Source organism: Lissotriton helveticus, chromosome 5_1 (genome assembly GCF_964261635.1).
Source record: "Lissotriton helveticus chromosome 5_1, aLisHel1.1, whole genome shotgun sequence".
In the NCBI taxonomy this organism is placed as follows: domain Eukaryota; kingdom Metazoa; phylum Chordata; class Amphibia; order Caudata; family Salamandridae; genus Lissotriton; species Lissotriton helveticus.
In genome coordinates this window covers 456,525,771-456,531,953 of record NC_136065.1, presented here as the reverse complement: position 1 = coordinate 456,531,953, position 6,183 = coordinate 456,525,771, and positions in this window count along the sequence as shown.

The following is a 6,183-nucleotide window of genomic DNA, read 5'->3' as shown; positions in this document are numbered from 1 at the left end:
AAATCAATTCATGAATTAAAAACAGATGTTTACCCTAAAAAATTCTTGTGTATTGTGGATTTGCATTGTGAATGAGCTCAAATAATTGGAGCTCTGGTCTAAATAGCTGTATGACGAAATAAATTGTGAATGATTCAATTCATAGCTTGAAATATACTTTTCGGGTAATGCGGCCATATCGCAATCACACATTTTGAGATGCACTCACCAGCTATTTGGTGCCTTTGCGGATGCACTCTATAATGTACACTCTTTTTAAAAAAAAAATGTGTTTAAACCATAGCGTAATCTCACAGAGAAGTCCCTGCCGCCTATTTTGCTATACTAACTACTCATATGTGCAGGTTGTACTGTTCACAGCACATCCAATGGAACTACACCCACCATTTTATTATAAACCACCACACAATACCAGAACAAACCACCTATGTTTTCACCTTGGGTGCACAACAACATCTTTTTGTTAACTTATTAATATACTAAACACGCAATACGGTAGATTGCTGATTTCAGTTGAATATATGCTATTTACTTTTGTTGTAGGGTAGACCCCCCGACGAAGGGCAGGTCCCAAGCAAAGTATCAACATCCGTTGGCATGACTGATGGGAGTGTGAGACAGATGTCTAACACGCATTCTTCTCCGCATAGCAGGCATCGTAGAACAGGTAAGATGCAATCTTGCCAGATTGGTCTGAATGACATAAACCATGTGGTATTCAATTCTCTTAAACGAGTTAATCCTAAAATTTGGACTATGCCCTCACAACACTTCATCACCAGCAGACTATTTTCTATGGTGATCTGGGTGTCTGATGTGGGTTGGCTTGCCATATCAAAGCAGTAGGAGCAAAAATAGTATCCCTGCAGCGAGTCCCAAAATGAGAGGCAGTCCCTTTAATGACTCTTTTGATCATCTGTGAGGAATAGTTCTTTTTTCAGTTTTTTTGCACGTTTTATGTATCACCTCGTCTATACAATTTAGTTTCAAATGCAAGTACAGTCCAAAAGGGAGATTTTTGCTCAGTGAGCAGGGGTAGAAGCTGTCAAAGTGGAGCAAGTTGTTTCTATCCATCAGTTTGTATTATTCTTCAGTCTTCAAAAGTGGGAGTCTTTTGGAGGCAAAGTTGGTCCACTGTTCCTGCATGACAAGATCCATGGACCACAATGCTATAAGTTAAAAGTACTATAACTTTAAAATCACTGTACAGTTATGAAGTTCTGAAACCAGGAGTATCAATGGTTCGCAACTTTGTAACCATCTTCAACGTCATCTTTTTCTTGTGGTGGAGGCTGGCCAGGGTTCTAAGTGACATGTAAGTGCCCCACACTAGTGGGACTTCCATGATCTACTAACTCTACAACTTCTGCACAGATCTCAGTGCAGTTTGTGGCACTGATCTCAAGGCAGCCTCATCTATCTACCCCACTGACATGCCTTCAAAGCAGAAAGGAGGACCGATGTGACCAGTGGGTCCAGTTGGCTGCAACTAAGGACACACTGAGGATAAAGGAAAAACGGGGCTCCATGCAGTGTTGATGAGAGGTGGTGCTTCATGTCATACACAGATATTCAGTGACTTCTGCTCCTGAGACAATGCAGACCTCATACAGCTCCGCCACAGGCCGTCACACTTTATTTATTTATTTATTTGCGGGTTTATAACGCGCTAGGATCACCTCCCAAAGGAGTATCTCCGCGCCTTTGACAACCTTCCAGCGTATACCAGTAAGTATATAAGATCTACACTAGTTTTGGAATAGAAAGGTTTTTAACTGTTTTCTAAACGGGAGATACTCCTTACAAAGTCTTAAAGCAAGTGGGAGGCTGTTCCACAGCGTTGGACCGGCAATTGAAAGGGCTCTACCACCCTGTCTAGCCTTCTTTGCTCTCGGGACCTGCAACAGAGCTTGTTCACTAGATCTCAAGGATCTCAAAGGTTTATAGGGGAAAAATCTGCTAGACAGATACACAGGGCCTTTCTTCTGGAGACACTTGTATATCATGCAACAAATCTTGTACTTCACCCTTTGTTTAATGGGAAGCCAATGCAGGGTGTTCAAGAGGGGTTTGGAGGGGGTGCGAGGGGGCTGATTTAAAACAAGGCGAGCCGCAGTATTCTGGATTACCTGCAATCTAGCAGTTACTCCCTCATTTACTGATAGGAGCAACCCATTGCAATAATCCAAGCGACTCAACACTAAGGCCTGCACTAGCGTCCTCCTGGTTGAGTCAGGGAGCAAGGGAAAGACTTTCCTCAGCATTCCGATCACGTGGAAGCAGGACCCCACCACTTGATTACCATATTGCTTCAGGGACAGCTCATGGTCCAGACGCACACCGAGATTTTTAACTACCTGCTTGGGCTCTGGGACTGGGCCAAGATCTTGTGGCCACCAGTCTGGGGACCACAGGAGTTTGGCCTCACCGAACAGCATCCCCTCCGTTTTTGCAACATTGCATTGCAGGACGTTAGATGCCATCCAATGGGCCACTGCCTTCATCCCCTGGGAGAAGGAGTTCCTGACCTCATCTGTGATGTGTTTAAAAGGAAAGAGGAGCTGGGTGTCGTCCGCATATGACACGGGGATAAACCCATGGGATCTCATGATGTTCGCTAGGGGGGCCACATAGATATTAAAAAGAGTAGGGCTCAGACAAGAGCCCTGTGGTACCCCCTTCGAGATCCCCAACTCCTCTGACCGATAGGCACCCAAGGTGACTGTTTGGGTGCGATCTGTCAGGAAACTCTTCAACCACACTAGAGCCCCACCTTCCAGGCCGATGTTAACAAGCCTGGTGGTCATGATGTCATGTGACACGGTGTCAAACGCCGCAGACAGATCCAACAGAACCAGGATAACAGAATGACCTTTATCCTGGAACATGTGTAGATCGTCTGCGACTGACAGCAAGGTGGTCTCGGTGCTATGTCTCGGCCTGAAGCCCGACTGGGAATGATCCAGTCCATTTGTCTCCTCAATGTATCTAGACAAATGCCTATTAACAAATTTCTCTATCACTTTACCCATAAAGGGAAGGAGAGAAATAGGTCTCAAGTTGGTAAGTTCCGTCCAAGGAATGGTGGTATTCTTTCTCAGTGGTCTCACTTGTGCCCTTTTCCAATCCCTCGGGACCTCTCCCGTGCTTAGTGACAGGTTGATTAGCTGCTGGATATCTGGGCCCAGGACTTCAGCCAGCATGGGCATGATGCGGGCAGGGATGATGTCCTGAGGGCTGCCACTCTTAATCTCGGTCACTAAAGTAGTAACTTCCTCTAAGGAAATAAGGGGAAAACTTCTTAGGCAGTTAACTTGTGGCTTCTGTTGTGTGTTGTTACGGAAAAGGTTGTTAGGATCAACCACCTCAGTTGTCTTTGAGGCCGTTATCTTTCCGTAGATCGCATCTATCTTCTTCATGAAGAATTGTGAGATCCCGTCACATAGATCTTGAGATGCAACCTCTACAGTCTCACATGCCGCAGGCTTAGTGAAAGTTTGTAAGATTTTAAATAAAACTTTAGAGTCTTTCCCTGCCTCTGTGAGTTGCATTGCAATGTGGCTTTTATGAGCTGTCCTTATGGCCTTATGATATGACCTACGTGAGGTTGTGTGATGTTGCTTGTCCTCCGGTCTCCGAGACTGTCTCCACACTTTTTCCAGCTTTCTGGTTTTTTGTTTCATCAGTCTCAGATCCTCGGAATACCAAATACCGCTGGGTTTATAACTCCTCCTTGAGGCAGCGCTCTCCTCTGCTGGGGTACATCCACCTTATTGACAACAAGTAGTTTTTGCTTCCCTCAAGGGAGTCAAACAGTTCTCCTTTGCAGGCATTTGACCAAGACCCAGTTTTAAACGGAAGTTAGCAATCAAGGATCCGAGTCCCAGAGCTGAGCAATCCTCTCTGGTCAATTAGAAATTAACCACCCTCACTCAGCCCCTTGAGACCCAAATTAGTGAGTAGTGGCACTTTACAAGAAACTGGACGGATTGAGACATTTTCCTACCTTCTATAGGGCAGCTGCCTGGTATTTATTCACAGGCTAACCAACCAGTTCCTCGTACTGTACAAAATGTGGGCTGCTCCTTTAGTCTGCCCTGCATGACCCTTCCCCCCCCCCCCCCTCCACTTCCCCCCCTGCCTGAGCACTGGGCACTTGGAGGCTTTCCATGGTTCATTCTAACAGGTCCAGGTAATTTTGTCTATTCAGGACAAATAGACCACCAACACCTACTGTCAAGCAGATACATAGGAAAAAGAGGTGGCTTGTCCTGACAAGGGAACAGGACAGGGTGGGGAATTCACACAGTACCATACTGAACTCAGATGCACTGAAACTCCAGGGGAGGGTGAAGAATGTTCCGGAACCGGCTCCCAGGTTAAATAAAGACGCGAGAAAGTCTCACCAAAGGTCCTTGATTTGTATTGCCATTCCCACAAGATCAGTCCTTGATGGATTCCCTGTGTGCACTGAGCCAAGCACACATGCTCTTCCAACACTCGACCTGCAACACACACACGCAAAATGTACATGAACAATTAGTGGGGACTGGCAGAACCTTTTAGATGTTCTGGGGTCTCAATCCTCATTAACAGGAAGACCATCACTGAACATGCATGATTGCCATGGTCCGTGAGGTAAAAATCAAAAACCTTGCCACAGCGCAGAGGAAAACAACACAGGGAAGAGAAGAATGCTTATCAGAGCCAGGAGTGGAACATACTGTCCCAATAACTTTAAAATCGACTTCATCTGAAAAACTCTACCTCTTCTGTACAATTGATCACCAGGAAGAACTTACAAGACCCTTGACCATTCCATACCTAATTACTGTAACATCATCTACTCAGATCGCCCGAAGCATTATATTGATAGACCACACAGCCTGCCAAAAAAGGCTGCCCAAATCTGCCCAAGCCTATGCAAACATGACCACATCAAATCAGCACTGAACATTTTTCATTGGCTCCAAATGGAAGTAAGGATCACATTGAAGGTCCTCTACACTGTCCTTAAAGTCTAAGGGGGAAAATAGCCAACTATACTTTCTCCCACCAGAACACCACTACTCCCCAATCAGGAACATTCACTCATCAACAGCAATCTCCTCCTGCAGCTTCAAGGAGCTCCCACACAGAGACAGGTACTTAGGACTCTACAGCCGTAGGTTTTAGTACCACCTGGACCAAATTACGTATAGTTCCGAAAAGTAACCAAAAAAACCTACAAAATCAAATTTCCCACAACTGACCTCCTGCAACAAAGGTGTTATGGTAAAAGAGCATTGGAAAACGTGCCGCATTATGGGTCACTCACAAGCAGCCCAACAATGTTGACTTTTCTTTCTGTGCCTCCACAGCTGTGAAGTAACTTGAAAGGACGCATGTGTTTCAGAGAAGTCACTACTTCAGAATTTATGGTTTTGCCAGTGAACTGACACTTTGGCTTCAACACACATTTTCTTGAGCAGTTGCAGTCTTACAACACATACTTGTTCCACTCATCCAGAGATAAATTACTTCCAGCCTAAAAGGTCAAGCTGGTAAGGGTCTCTCAGTCATCTCAAAACACAGTGATGAATTGAGGTGTCTGGTTTGCATCCTCTGAGAAAGATTTGAACTGATGTAAAAATTGTTACATTCTACTCTGGCTTTTCCATTACATGAAACTCTGCCGTGTTGCGAGGCACAAACAGTAAAAAATGAACTGAGACATATTTACAAAGAGTCGCACGGTTTCTGTCATCAGCTGCATCCATGCAAACAATGTTTTTGTGTGAAGTGTTGCGCTATTGTGCATAAGCGAGACAGCAGCAACTATTAAGGTGCACTAATGGCACGTATTCCCATGCAATAACACCTGCCTGAGTATATATATGCTGTATAAAAGTGGCAACTTCCTAGAAATTTCACTTTAAGCACGTGAATGTTTAGCAATTGTCCACTGTTGGCACCTGGTTAACAATCAATCATAACACGTTATCCGACCTTAAAGAAAAAAATCATAAAAGTTCAATACATCATGATTAAAATACATAAAATTCATTAACATTTTCTGCCTAAAATACAGGAAATTCCAAATACATCATAGTCATTCTAAATGTCTAGAGAATAATTTGTACTTATCTGTATACAAGCCCAGAGGAAACCAGCTACTGCAAAATTGAAACGGATTACTAAGTA